A 16,378-nucleotide genomic window follows, 5' to 3' on the forward strand; every position below is an offset into this window, starting at 1 on the left:
TTGAAGGTTGAGGCTATTGAAGTATCGAACACAATTGTTGATATCGACAAAGGTTTGTAGCTCCAAACCTTCTTGTGAGTTATCTCTGAAACAGAAAGTCGTGTTATCATCATATTGCACGATGTTTCCATGCAGCAGCGATGGATGTACTTGTTGACTTATAACAGGAAAAGGATTGGACTGAGTATTGAGCCCTGAGGAACTCCATAAATAAGTTGAATTGGCTTGAGATCTGAACCACTTGAGCTCTCAGACTTAAAAATGATTTAAGCCATAGGAGCGGCACGCCTCGGATGCCATGAGATTCTAGTGTGTCAAGCAGTATTTCATGGTCAACGCATGGTCACTTTAATGTGTGATCCTGACGTTCTAACCCCTCTACAACCCTATCAACCAGACACACCACTGCGTCTATTGTAGATATTTAAGAACTAAAGAATTCTCGTTAGAAAAATTTTTTCAAATATTTTGCTAAAAACAGGCAAAATAGAGACGGGCTGATAGTTATTTATTGAACAGGGGTTTTCTTTCTTGGAAATGGGATGCACTTTTGCAATTTTTAGGAGAGAGGGAAAAATCTCTACTTGATCTGGGTAAAAGTTAGAGAAATCCCGATAGCTTTTACGCTTTGAACTGGGGGGCTCTTTCTTACAAACAGTAGTACATTAAACAAGCTTGTGGTCAGTAATTCTTACACCTCTGTAATCAATAATACTGGGAGCAATAAACACACTGGTCCTCTTGATCTCGTCCGACCTGTCCACTATAATGTGATCTAACAAAGGTTTCTGTAACTCTTGTTGGTTCATTAACAATCTGAACAGCTAGATTCCTTCAAGAGTTGGAGTAAGTATTTTGCTCTCATGTATAATAGCCGGATACCATCCGATTACAGACCTCAATGACATGCCCATGACAGGAAAAACCTTCGATCGCATTTTGAAACTAAGACTCCAGAAATAGTCGACTACATTAGAGTTTTAAACATCAATGCGGGTATTGAGCTGAGCAATCCTCGACTAGACAGTGATGCATTCGACACTGCTCAGCATATGGGGATAATGTTCTCGTCGGTTGGTTGCAGTGGCGTTGGACAAGCGAAATGCATTCAATTCAACCAGGTAGATTGACTTGCTGGTCGCCAAACCGTAGTTACGCATATGTGTCTAAATCCTGAGAATAATAATACTATCTCAGAATAAGACGATAATTTATATATAAAAACCAATGGGCCACTCCGGAAAGAGGGCGTGACTTTATCTTAGAGTCACATTTATGAAAACTGTGCGTAAGGTGGGTATCCCAGGGAAATCCAATTTTCGGGATAGGGTGACAACACCGCTACGGTAATTCCGCAGTCTTTCAACGAGGTGCATTAATAATAACTTAATAATAATAAATATTTTATTCCATAAGACAATTTTACAGGAAATGTATCGGAATCGTCAAATTTAGAGAGCTAAAATTTTCCATACACAACCACAAAATTCTATTTCATACATATATTGGTTTCCTCATCGAGCCATAAAGAGAGGAAGAGTGCTGGTCTGAGTGGCGAACATGGCCCGACGTTAGCAACCGATGAAACTAATCAATAGCGATTTTCTTTCTTAACAGACTGGAAATTGATAAGGTCATTGAAGACTTATATGTGGGATCGAGAACGCTATGAAATATTTAGCCGTGAATATTTCACAGATTTCTAGCGTGGTAGACAAGCCGGTGGGAATCACCACTTCTCTGTACCGTTCAATGAAAATTATCAGCGGATTTGTGACGAGTAAGCGGTGACCGTTCATATTTGTCACGCTCTCCTTATTGCTATACTGTAGCCAGATATGGGCGGATGCACTGCGACAAACCCGCTATAGATATAAGGTGTCAGTAGTGCATAGGAAGAGTGCTCTCCGGATAACAGTGCTGCCATCGTGCAGTCTCTAAACCAACTGCCCTTGTTAGTTCTATTAGGTTTGCTCGATTTAGAGTACGGATACTGGTTTTCATAATTCATTCTTCATTCATTGTGAATGAAATTCTTCTTTTAGCAAAAACTTCTTTTAGCAATTACGTGATTTCAAGAGAACTCATAGACAGGGAAACTGTCCACAAACATATGGACAGGTAATTGTATTATCCAGATATTGCTTTCTATAATGCTTAACTAACATCACGTTTTTAGATTAGGCTTTATTCATCGTAAAACTAGTCATTTATAAAGATGTGTATGATCTAAATTAGTGCAACATAATAATATTTTTTTTTTTTTTTACCCGAAATAACCAATTTAGTATGTTAGTAGCAAAACCCCTTTTTAATTATATACATTTATTTTTATATTTATATGGTTATGTAATTATAGTTTATCTAAATATAACATGGAAATTATCTATCATGAGTTATTCTGAGACCATAGATTCGACTAAAAGCAAATTATATTTTCGTATCCCCAAAGTTGTAATTCTTTTGGCAATACATATTTTATAGATCTTTTCAGGAAACCTATTACAGTTCAAATTTTACTTACGTTACTTAAATAAACACCAATCACCACTAAACATTTAATGTTTACATATACTGAATATCAGATAACTCAGCCAAACAAATAATAATTATCAACTAACGAGACATGTAAGGAATAATTTGTTGATGTTACCTGTATTTTCCGTTTATTCATGTACTTTCATCTCTATTATTTTTCTAATATACGAGTATGACATATTATAAACCACTTATAAACATGAATACGATTGAAACACAATTATAATGCTAATATTTATTCTAAGAAGTGTTTGTATAGTGTTAAAAGTAATATAAATTATTACATGAGTTAGGAAAAGAACAGATAGAAAACATGAAAAGTAAGCTTTTATTTTGTGTTATTGCATTAAATATTATTCTTCTTTGTCATAAAAAGGAATCCAACAACACTTCTATAGTGGAATTAATGCAAACAATATATAATATCATTTTACATTTTTCTTTTTAATTTATCAAATGAATTTGAACAATGGCACTACTCAAAACAATGGATTTGATGTGGGCAGACGGTACCTGGAACGGTAAGGAAATTTATTTATCAGCGCATATCAACCTTTACTTCAGGGGTAGGTGGTACGAGAGTTTTACATAGTACATTTTGGGTGTGTGTATAGAACACATATTTTCGTTAGAAATTTTTGACATCTGTTCTTTATAAGTAATAAAATTGATGTTATTTCAATCTTACATGGAATTGTTTCTATTATGATGCATAAAGGTAATAAGTTTCAGAGTTCCACATAGCTAAGATTATTAGAGAGCTAGACTTCTACACATTATTTATACATCCTGATCGTCTGATTTCCGGTTTCACTGGCTTCCTGGGGCGTCAAAGGTCGCACGCTTCGGCGAAAGTCAAGTCCTAACCTAGAAAGAACTGGAATCAGAGCTCGACAGCGACAGTGGAGTCTTCACGTATAGCTTGGGCGTACAGGACTGAACTGGACACTCCTACACTGTGCGCGGGGAAAGTTCAGGGATAATTGTGAATAGACGGCGACGTTGACACGAGGTGGTAGTCACACATCGGCGTGAATAAGTAGCCATTGTTGTTCAGCCAACCTGCTTTGGAGATGTCACCATTTGGATCTTGTATTTAAAATAATGAACGTTTAAGTAACAATGGGCATAATGTGAACTCACGTAGAATTTTCATTTAAGGAGGAGCATTTTCATGCTCTTCTTAGTGAAAAAGCATTTGCAGTAGAAATACAAATTACAGAAATATCCAATAACTTACGGTTTAATATACGAGGCTTTTCAACATCAAAAGTATCATCAGAAATGAATCCAAACATACATGATCGTACAGACATGTCTAATTAGTACATCAATTATTTAAAAAATATACATTTTGTTGTCAGTATTATATGTTGCATCGTATTTCTCAAACTCGGAGAACATGGTAGTTATGAACGAATGGAGATGTTCATGGTCATAGTCAGGGGACAGAAGTTACGCATTTCCTGGAGTCCGAGTTCCTTGTCCAGCATATTTGAGGATTATCTCGTTTTAAGGCTATCCAGGCTATGCATTAAAGTTGTTCAATTCATAGGCTTAGGTTTTTACTTAATGTTAGCGTTTCATCATTTTGGAAGCTATGAGCATAATAAACTGAAGTGACAACTTCAAGTGACTACACAATGTTGAACTTGTATGAGTTCAATTAAAAAAATCTAGAACATATACGAGTTATAGTTGATTGATCCTATACTTTGAGGACATAATAATTATTAACCTGTTACTATTTGTATTGGATTTTATTACCACTTCTTTACTTAATATAAATATTAAAAATTGCTGAATGGTATTTATAGTTGTGTGTAAATCATGATACGCATAGCGAAGACTTGAATGGACACATGTAATGGATTTGAATGGATGTTTTTGAAATAATATAATATAACTATCACAAGTAGGATCAGTTCTTCAACCAATAGTTTAGAAAAATTGACTGAGGACACGTTTAAACTACGATACCCCAGTCGCTTTATTACAAGGTGGAAATAAGTCACGCAAGGGCTTGATAATTTCCGAACGATTACAGGTAAAGCAGTAAAACTTGGTACATCATTACTGCGCCTATAAATGTATTTTTTGAAGTAACTACCATATTTTTGTCATGTCAGGGTGGTGGCCCGCAAGGAGTTAGAAGGAAATATTAAATCAGGGCATAGGTCGAGTAGTACATCAAGTTAAAGGACTTTATTAGTAAAGTACAATGCCGCAAATCTAACCTCAAAGGGTTCACACTTTAAAAAATTATGCTGGTATAAAGTTTGAAATATTTACAATGTAGGTCCTGTTCTAGATGATTTATTATTCTTGTCTTGGCTCAAGTTGTGAAAGTTAAACTTAGTAAATGAATACAGGACTTATGAAATATTTTTTAAGGTAGTTAGTCACTCTTCACATCCAATGGAGTGAGCATAGTTTACAAGAAGACAAAACAAGTTAACGTAAGAATAGCCCAAGATGTACATTGTTTTAAAGTGTAATATAAGATGTACATCAACTGAAGTCCAAAGTCCAACCTAAAAATAAGAATTTTCTATTATAATAACTGATACCAGGGTTTTCCCTTTAGCATTCATCTCTGCTAAACGACCCCTTTATAATGATGTACATCTTAAGCTAAGCATACGGTAAAAACTCCTTGTTGACCATTCTCTATTGGATGTCTATTACCTTAAAAACTATTAAGTATTAAGTCCAGTATTCATTTACTAAGTTCAACTTTCAAAACTTGAGCTAAGAAAAGAATATTAAAAAACTAATTGTAACGACCAACACCTAATAAATTATAAAAGTATTATGTGTAAAAATATGGTTTACAATTTATAATTTTTAAACGAATTTCTTCTTTTACTAAAGGTAGGAATATGTCACTGAAATTTACAGAAGGTTGAGAAATACATTCATGTTTCAAAACCGTCATGTATGCACTTTCAATTGTGTTTCTTTTAGTCCAGGAAGATTCTTTAAAAATTACACTTGCTCATTCAAAATATATATGGTGATTTTCCTTTATAGCATGTACCACTGATTTAGATTTTCCAAAATTTTCTTTTTTATAATTTAAGTTCTTTTATTCTCGTTTCCACAGGTCTTGATTTATGTCCAATATACGTTACCTAGCATCTACAGTTAATGATATAATATTATGTATTATATAAATTACATTCTTGGTTTCTTGTCGTTTGTTTTTGTTTGTAATTTTTTAAAGTAACTTCTTAGATTGTGTGATGTGTTAAAAACAGTACGAGTATTCGATTTAGAATTTATGATACGAATTTGTTCCGATGTTCCTTTTACATAAGTTACATTAGTAAGATAATTAGGATTGTCTTTTTTGTTGTACATGCGTATAAAACATGTGTTTTGTTTACATTAACTGGTGATGCCTTAACCGGCGAAAGCACTTTTGATTTTAATTTATATTGAGGTAATAAAATTATCTTTTGTATTAAAACAGAGCACCTTTTCAATCATTTTGGCTCGAGGAAGTAACTTCTGGGTATATCGTAAGTTTAAGCGATAGATGGATTATAAATCTTTGTTGTGATAGAAGAAATCTAAATTTCTTATATTGAAAATACAGATTCTGAGTCATGTCACAGTATTATAAAAACAAATTACTGATTGCATCACCTAAAACTGACATGGATTTGAATGATTGAAAAGTAAATTGACTGCTCATTGATGAAAGTTTTGGCTTCTACGAGTCACTTAGAGAAACTTGATCTTCGACTTCTACCAGAAACCTCGGCGCTGTGCCCATCATCTTCATGTTCCCAGTAGCATAGGTGGGAGTTGTTGGAATTCAAACAAGTTCGACATGACGAAACATGCTGAAGACTAGTAGTACCACCTTACTACCCGGAGATGTATAAGGGAAGGACAAGTGGCAGCCTTGGACTTGGACCTAGTGACCTGGATAGAGCGCGCCTCTGCGGTAGTCTCTGCCGGTGTCTCCCCGCAGTCAGCCGGCAGTACTGTACCTCAGTCGTAGTGTGATAGTGAGAGATCACGGATACCACCACACACACACGTGTAAGTTCCCACATCATATACTGTATAAGCAGCTTATTCATAAAATATGTTTCTCAGAACTTTAGGTTTCTTTGTCTTTCAAAGACCCAATCCTTGCCACAAACATCGCTTAATACATTTATAACCTAGTATATAGATATCTGCAATAATTAATTAACTCTTCTTTGGTTGTAAACTGAAGAATCTTTCTGTGTTAAAAGGTGAATTTGGTGTGTGTTGCTGTTTAAAATGCTTTCATATTGAGAAAAGTTATTTTTGATTTTTACAGTGTGAATATTATTTTTATTGAAATCTGCATTATTTATGCACTAAGTAATAACGTAATTAAGAATTTTCTTGCTGATCATTAGCCTATCCTCAGTCATAGTAATAAATAATAGGACTGTTTATGACGTGTAGTTATTATTATAATGGAATCAACGTGTACTTTTTGGTTGTGTTTCTTTACTCATACCAATCATATATTCTCTGTAATATTAAAATATTGTTACAATATCAATCAAAATTTAACTGTTGTTCTAAGCATTCAATATTAAAGGACAAATTATAAATGTTGAAACAGCTTAATACCTTTTAAGGATAAATATATGAATAATAACTACATTAACGTTAACCCTCATTAATATTCAGCAAACCAGATCTAATGTAGATCGCACCAGCGTTGAGCTATTTAACAACTATAAGTATCCTACCTATCTCCTAGGAAAAACCTCATGAAATCTGATTAAAATTTTAAAAGATATCCGGACTAGTAGTTTAAAAAGAATAATTAACAATTAACTATGTTTTGTACCTTTTCAGAAAGAACTTAGTAGCAAAACCATACAAAGTAATTGGAAGAGCAGAAATCATCTTCTTGGAAATATTGGAACACACGTTTATTTCGATCACACAAAAGTGCAAAACTTTATTATTCCTTTGTGTAATAGATCGAAAGGTTACTGACAATGGAAAATTAGGAATCCAATATACATGTTATTACAGACAAAGAAAAAAACAGTTTAAAGTCCAATAGTATTTTATAAATACACATATCTAATGTAACAAGTGAGTATATATTAGATTTTTATGTTTCCCTTCCAGCAAGAAAACACCTATTATAATGACGATGTTCTAAAACCTCAATTATTCTGCCATAACTAAAATAATAGATTTTCCGTATAAACGTTGATAAAGGCATTGGTTTTAAATTGATTACCACAGACGAAAACCGAGATTATTAAATGTTATATTGGTTATGATTGGGTTTCCAATGTAACCAAATCTAGACGAACTTGATGTAGTGGGATGTATTTGTTTCCATAATGACCATTATGAAGATGTGTTTCTTACTGATCAAGTAACATTAAAAAATGTTAATTCTATGAGCTGATGACAAAGTGTTATTATAATTCTAATTGAAATTGACATAAAAAATAGATTATCATCGGTCGCTACGATAACGAAAGAATTGTAAAGAATGGTATAGGTATAAACAACGTCCGAAATCGAAATATTTATATAATTTAAGAATTGTTATAAATACGTCCAAAGTAAAAAGTAATATTAAAAAAAATATTTAACTTTTTCATAAATCTCGTCCTAATAAAATAGAAAGAATGTACAGTCAACCACAAAGAATCCATTAAGATAGGCTTGTCTAGAGACGTCTGACGAGAAAGGCTCTGTTTACTGTTACGCGGCCTTGTACAGACAGTAGGTAATGTGGGTGACTTTCTCTACACCTTCTTCTACTAGTTCGGTTCATTGCCTTCAGTCACACGCAAGTTCTAATATAGATCCTGTCGGTGACTTTCCTTTTCCAAGTTTCTGTACATTTACTTTGGCTTACAATGTTATTACTTTTCAATTTAATATAAACACGTGAGAAACTGTTTTGCCTTTAGTCACGGAATGCTGGATTAATTAAAAATATATAGTTCTTAAGAAAAATATTTAAAAGCTGAAAATCGATTTTAAAATGTTGGTATAAATGATCATTGAGTGGAAAATGGGGTGTCTTGAACGGTCTAACAGTATATATGTACATATTTACTTGTGTACGTGCGTTTCGATGTATGTAAATTATCTCTTCTCTCTCCGCTGCATGTAAACCGCTCGCTCTCCGCGTTTGTTCGTGGTTACTGGTATATATTACAGACGAATCAATTTGAAATTGCGTTGTGAGCATATTGGGGAGCGAGCAATGATACGTTTGATGGCAAACGTTCTGTGCCTTAAAAAAGCGACAAAACGGCCGAAAGCAGATCGATTTCTAAAACTTGTACTTTGGGGCAAAATGAAGAGGCGATCAGTACAGTATTTAACACTGCACTATTAGTTTCAAATCACTTTGCTCCATGATATTCAACGGCAGGAAACGGAAATAACTTAGATAAATATCTACTTCTTATTCTATATTGTTCTCATTTTATATAATAAAACCTGAAGAATATGGTACATTTGGTATTGAACTCTCTGTCTACACATGTCCACAGAAATTCCCTTTTTTGTCACACTGATAATTCCACACATACATTATTAGCTACCATTAGCTTTTGTTAAAGCATAGGTTCCATAGTAACATAAACAAGTTAGAAATCTATCAGTTAAAAAAAGTCACAGAACCTTTGATATCAATAGTAACATTCTTCTCTCCCAATAAGCTCAAAACGCAATTTCAAAACTATTTGATCGAAAATCGGACATCTAGATTAACCATGTTAATCATTGATCATGGTTACTTTTAACTTCTGTTGTTAAATATATTTTGTAGTCTAACTTTCAAAAAATGTTTGCTGTATAGAAAAATAGATCATCTAAAAAAATTAGTAAAAGTGCTTTGAGTTTCGAACATTTATATCGTGATAGCTTGTTACTTGTCAGTTAATGTTATTTTGTAATATTTAAATGTTAAACTATATAACTAGTACAACTGGGCCTAACTCTCAAAGAAAATGCAGTTACTTCTACACCGACAGACAAGTATTCTGACTTGTTATTGAAATGGAAAATCGAACGTACCTTCTTGCTAGACCAGAGGTTCGTGACCATGTCTCAGTGTACAGAAGGACGAGTGTTATTGAGTCCATCAAGAGAAAGAAGGACGCCGGTAATTATCCATGAATAGCACCATGACTGAAAGGTTGTCCAAACGTAAAAGGATTATGAAACACTTTGTCGAAAAATGCTACGGTCCTTAATGAGTAAGAAATTTTGCAAAGGATCGAACACTTTTGCTCGATATGATAAAATATGTTATGGTATACGTTATATTAAATTAATAAAAGCTTTTTATATCTAAGATTGAGGTATCCTTCAGATGAACGCGAAACGTTCCTACCATAAGGGAGGAAACTTTGCTTACCGAATCTGTGTATTTATTCTAGGTTTAGTTTAAAAATGGACGCTTAATAGTAATTACAAAATGTTATCAACTTGCTAATTGCAATGGTCTATATAGACTATTTAGACTTGTTTATGGCGTTTGCGCTCTTCGAAGATGCTTTCGGAAAGACTGTATACATAGTGGACTTCTAAGGCATGCTGTATTCGAAATATTCTATGATACCATGTAGTATATATATATGTGTGTTTTATATATATATATATATATATATATATATATATATATATATATAAATACTCTCGGCGGAGCAAGTACTTTTTGCGATTCAATGTTAATTGAAATTATATAAGGCTATTGCCATTTATACAATTTAATGCAAATAAAAGTCGTTTGACAGGTATTTGGTCTTCCGATCATATGTTAGTTTGCTTATTTAAACGCATATGTGACAGATACGGCCAAATACAAAATAATTGAATCGGAAAAAGTAAGCGCTCTGTGGTGTAATGGTAGCACATTCACCCGGCAAGTGAGAGATCCTGGTTCGACTCCCGGCGGAGCAAGTACTTTTTGCGATTCAATGTTAATTGAAATTAAATAAGGCTATTGCCATTTATACAATATATATATATATATATATATATATATATATATATATATATATATATATATGCAGTACACAATTAACTGGAGACGCAATAAGGGCTTATAGAACTGAGGTAACTACATTCAGTATAAATAAAGACTATTGCGGGAATTAACCGAGTTCTATAAACGTTATTATGAAAACCCTTCATTAATTAATTAACTTCTACGGAATTCGCTAAACAAATTTCACATATTTCAAGCTCATAGCCGTTTGGTTCTTGAAATACGAATACAATACACAAGTTGTCATTAGAGTTTAGATTTTTACCTTCCCAAAATTATTGACAACCTATATGTTTAAGGTTAGAGCTTAAAGCTGGTTATTATTATGTGGCATTATTGGGATGACGAAAAAAGAATTCCTGGGCACATGAATGGAAAAAGCCTTAATGCCAAATTTCCAATCTTCTAAAGGTCATATAGGGTACTATAACATGAGAAGAATGTTAAATATGAAGTAAATCTTTATCCGTTATTTCCGTTTTATGCCAACTTCTGCAATATAAATGTGAGAATATGTCTCACATGATAAATGAGGCACATATAAAAACCAATTAATATAAAATAATAAATGTTGGAGTTAAGTCATGTGATACTGAGCGCAATGTCTCAACAGCAGGCTTTACTGATGGCCATATTTTTAGCTCCATAAGAACAGTATTATTTATCTTCATACTCTCTTACGACCTTAATTTTGGTCGTCAGATTTTAATATTTTAAAGACGTAATTAATGTGCATTAAAATGTTCTTTATTTTTCAATATTGTTATTGTTATTCATAAAAAAGCCTCAAACATGTTTGTACTTCATGGTTTAAATGTTAAAAATGAATACATGCAGTTTGAAAAAAACTAAACAAGGTTCAAATGCATATAAATCACATGTTCCATAACTGTACGGCCAAAATAAGGGCGTAAGTTTTTTTAAGTTTAAAACTCTTAAGAGCCAGTAGTACAATCACCTTGAGTTTCCTCTATAAGAACTATGTTGAATCCCATGCAGTAGAGTTATGTTAAATGTTTAATCTAAAAATATAATTAAGACGCATTCAAACGCTTAGTTTTTTGAAATTTTTACCGTTTATCCAGTAAACTCAGTTATCCTCGTTATCCAGATAAACTTACCGTTTATCCAAAAATCACAAACCTTGCTATAATTTATCGTTTAAATATTAAAAAAAATATCCTCTTTATATAGAAAAGTTAAAAGGCGTATGGATGCGCATTAGTTATATCTTAAAATGAGACATCTGCCGTAACTCTTCGATTAGAAATGAGGCCGTAAAATTGCGCGAGGAATGCAATAGTACTGTTTTATGGAAAATAACTCAAGATCATTTTACTACAGTCAGCTTTTAATGCGAAACTCAAGTTTACGTTTGACCCAAAAACTTACTTGTCCACGTCATTGGGTTTTACCGTGAAATTGGACTTTCTCCCTGACACGTACTCACGCGGATGCACATGCCAATCCTCTCCTTCATTCACCGTTTTACTATCCGACTTCCTCAATAACTGAGAAACACTCAGTAATAATGTTGTAACATTTTTTTTTTTTGTGAACCTTAAATTTTATAACAGAGAGTAAGAGTTAGAATTTTATTAACTTTTGGCAGACAGGCCTGATCAACCTGGAAAATCCATATCAGCTGGCTATTAAACAGCTGCAGCTCCAGCTGGCCAAACAACAATTGACTCCTACTTCCTGTTGGACTTTGTTTACTGACTGTCAGGCTTCACGAGGCTTATTCTCTCTCTCTCATGGCGATAGTTTGAAGATTGTTCAGTTGGAAATTGAGTCTCCACGAGGTTATCTATAATGTCTTTACCTACATTGCTCCCTTCCTGGCCCATTACTGGATTGTTGCCAAGGTGAGGTATTTTAATATTCTTTTAAGTCAAATAATGTGTGCTACCAAGAAATTATAAATACTTTTGAATACAGATACTTGGAATTAATTTTTTCTTTTCTCAACCAACCAGAGTAAATATATTAGTGAAATTAAGAAGCAGAAATTACTTGAGCCTTTATTAATTTTGTAAGTTGTACTCATAAATATAAATCCTTTCAGATTGTAAATATTATCATAGTGTTTTAATGGTTCATATTTTCTTAGATCCAAACATATGTTGTTGCAATGGTTAGAAACTTTTATTTTAAATAATGCATTTGAAATAACAACAAAATGTACTTTAGGTAATAAATAGTGTTGTGTGGCCTATAAGTTAAAAAATTATCTGTTAGTCTGTTTTAATTTTGCTGTTGTTTGTAAATTCAGGATAATAAATGTTGGTAATTTATGCTACGTGCTTTGTCAAAATGTAAGTAAGAAAAGGCATTTGTAGAATAGGAAACAAATATGAAAAGATGTTTTCAAGTGAATTCTATTTAAAGCTTATTTTAGTTAATAATTTATTTTTGGAATTTAATTAACTATATCTCATTATATTGACTACTGTAGATTGAGTAATTGACTAATAGTTAATTTTTGGGGTTATTTACATTACAAAACCGATTATATTTCTCTCAAAATACTTCATGTTAAGATTATTTCACGGAATATTTAGTTTCATTGTTATTATTGTTAACATAAAATTTTACGTGCTATTCTGAAGCAACTATTATACATCTTTTAGTGTCAAATATTTTTGTAGATTCTATTGTCTGAATTGTGCTCAGGGATTTGTTCGGGAGCGGTTTGTGTGCCTCCACATAGGTCTGCGTACCACTACCTACCCCAGTGCCCGTGCTATTACCTGCTACTGTGCCTTCCTCCCTGACCGTGAGCCTTACGGAGGCGTATGGTTGTGATCTACGTAGTTGAATAATTACTTATAAATATCTTTCTTTATTGGATACATATTGATGTTTAATGTGCTTTGTGTAAATATGTGTCTAGTTTTATGTAAGTATTGTTTGATTGATATCTATGGGTAAAATACCAGAAGTACTAGTGGCCGGCCAAGGTAATGTTGTTTTAGTGTATAATTACTGGTGTTTAGGGTATATTGGTATTGATAAATCTAAGGGTTACCTGTACCTCAGACTGTTGAGATCCAAATACAGAAATGGTAATCAAACCTTTTTCCATGATATGAAATGTAAAATTACATAATTTTAATAAATATTTAATTTGATAAATGTTTCTTGTGCAATAAAAAAAAACAGGCTCTTAGAATTTTTCTAAACTTAATGATTACATTGAATGAGTTTAGCTTTCTTACATGTATTTCCTTTTCTTAAATTTACCTTGTATTTAACACACTCTTACTTTGGTTGGTTATAAGGTCATTAATTTTTACATCATTCAGTAGTAACGGGGTCTTTTTCCTTGTTCTGACTCCGTTCTCCTACCACACTACTACTGGAAACAAGGTGGCGCCCTCGGATAGTACCGTTAACAGTTTAACTCTACTACGCCGTTAACTTGTGAAAACCACACCTACCCTTCCCAACCCCCTAGACTGAGCAAACTGGGACCGCTACAATGTGTAACAGCAGTACATTTTTAATCATCTATAGGTATGTTTTCTGTTGCGGAGAGTACTATAAAAAATTAAATATTGTATAATATACATTTTTATATGTAATAATAAACTTGTCCGAGATATTTTAAGTCCTGCAATTATTGACATTGATATAAATAACAGAATTAGAATATTATAAGGTACGGCATCCGTCTCAGTTTTCTCCAGACATCTGAATGAAACTATAAAATAAAGCGATCGAGCATTACTTATAAAGTTGAGCCCAAGTTGTACATTAGTAAAAACCAATTCACATTATTCCTTTATACATTAATTGGTTGTTAGTTCCTATTATATACTGAGCATACATAGATTAGGTACAGATAACTGTGCGATATTTTAAAATTCAGTAATACTCCCTTTTTCTGTTAATAAATTGTATGCCAACTCTTTGTAATAACACTTCAAAGATTATTACTAAATTAAACATAAATATACAGATAAATTAAATATTGTATCGCAATTACTAGTTATAAATAAGTGTTTGATATTCCTCTTATGTTCAGAATCAACAAATAGTCCATTCTTCTACTTCGGATACTGCACATTTAGAAACATAATAACAAAACAGTTTTTATACCAAACCTTAACAAAAACACAACTTTCCGTCACTATACATTTTTCACGATTGAGTGCCATTAGAACAGTTGATGTCCACATGTTGACATGAAAATACAAGTAATTATCGAAGATCCTTTAATTTTCTCTACAGGCCCTATAAGAAATATTAAATGAAACATATTTCCGCAAAAGCTCAAAGAAGAGAAACCTCGCGTCAGCCGATGGTTCACAGGATGAACGTAATTATAATGTTCATCAGCCGCTTCACGAGGTCTCTTCATTAACCTCTTTATCAGGTTGGATTACTACGGCTTATTCATTAAACTGCTGAACCTGAGATGAATTCTTGAATAATTGTATACGTTTAGTTCCAATGGATTAAACAGAAACTATTACCCTAGAGAATGCCACCTACTTAATTGACGCATTTATTATGTAGACACCTTCATCCCCGTATTTAAGTCATAGACATATATTTATGGCAATGACCTTCTGAAATAATGACCGGATAATTGCTAAATTTCCTTTTCTTTTTGTGACCTCATATCTCGTTATCGACCTCTTTATGTGTATTAATGTAAGTAATGTTATATATGGCCATCATATTGCAACTGCATCATATTATCATTTTTTTTTGTTCAAATTTTAACTTTTATTATTATTATTTTTAACTTTTTAGTTTCATAACGTGTACTAGTGAATGTACGTAATATGTACTACAAATTACTAGCGAATGTTTTAACACTTCAGGCTGTCATTCTTACGACGTGACGCTTAAATCTTCTTATATGTACTTTAATTATCCCACATACGTTTTCCTCATAATTAAAATAGCGTGTTACCATGTCATCAGTAAAAATGACATTATAGCATTAATGTTTATGAATAAACCTCCAAACTGTTATTCTGCATTCGGTCTGGCATTTCAACTTGTCAGCCGTACATGTTTCTTCCAACTGTACCAGTAAGACTGTTTTATACAGATAATTCATTTCAGTATAGAAGAATCCAACCTAATTTTTTAGATGTATTCTTAAAAAAGGAGCAGTTTTATAAATATACAACGTACATTGTATCTCAATACCTTCAAATTATTACAGAGTAATGTTTTTCTGGGTGATTCGATTCCAAATCAAACTTTTAGCATTTGTTTCTTTCATAATTCATTCACATTGATTCTTCATTCAAAGATCTTTGACCGAGGTCAACCAACACGGTTTACTAGCTCAATAACGATTCTTCGATGGTAACGCGGAGGAACTGTGTTGCCGTTTTAATACAATACTGACTTTTTCTTGATCTGGGGAAGAGTACAGAGTGAATGGCGTGATCTCTTGGTTGAAATCGTAACTAATTGGCCAGTCAGAAGCGCCGTGCGTGTCTGGAGAGGACCGTGTGTGCCTAATGTGGTCTGATCCTGCTTGTAGTGTCCAGCCTACACCCCAGGGCTCAGACCTGTTCTACGCCGCGCCACCAGCACCAGCGCCGGTTACTTTGATTGGTTAGAAAGTGGCCAAGCTCCAAAAACAGAAGAAACTCTACCGCTGACCTCCAACAATTCGGCGAAATGCTGAATCGACTGGTCAAGTCGCTGACGAATTTCATCGTAAAGTAAAATAATCGTAGTCACATTTACTATTCAAATTTGTAGAGTAAACCGCTGTTGCTTTTAACCACATCTTACAAAGATGATTTTATCCCAACTATTTCAGATCAGTTATTT

At 33.2% G+C, this 16,378-nt stretch overlaps 1 protein-coding gene across 1 annotated transcript in view; it reads left to right on the plus strand.

The window, feature by feature from the left end:
• The first annotated feature begins 6,455 nt into the window (after nucleotides 1-6,455).
• Nucleotides 6,456-16,378, plus strand: part of LOC124359246 — a 54,640-nt gene continuing 44,717 nt past the window's right edge. Inside the window, exon 1 of the mRNA XM_046811835.1 lies at nucleotides 6,456-6,591. The gene's annotated coding sequence lies outside the window, so the exon portion shown is untranslated. The remainder of the gene's footprint in view (nucleotides 6,592-16,378) is intronic.

The sequence above is a fragment of the Homalodisca vitripennis genome, chromosome 4 (genome assembly GCF_021130785.1).
Source record: "Homalodisca vitripennis isolate AUS2020 chromosome 4, UT_GWSS_2.1, whole genome shotgun sequence".
Classification (NCBI taxonomy): Eukaryota; Metazoa; Arthropoda; class Insecta; order Hemiptera; family Cicadellidae; genus Homalodisca; species Homalodisca vitripennis.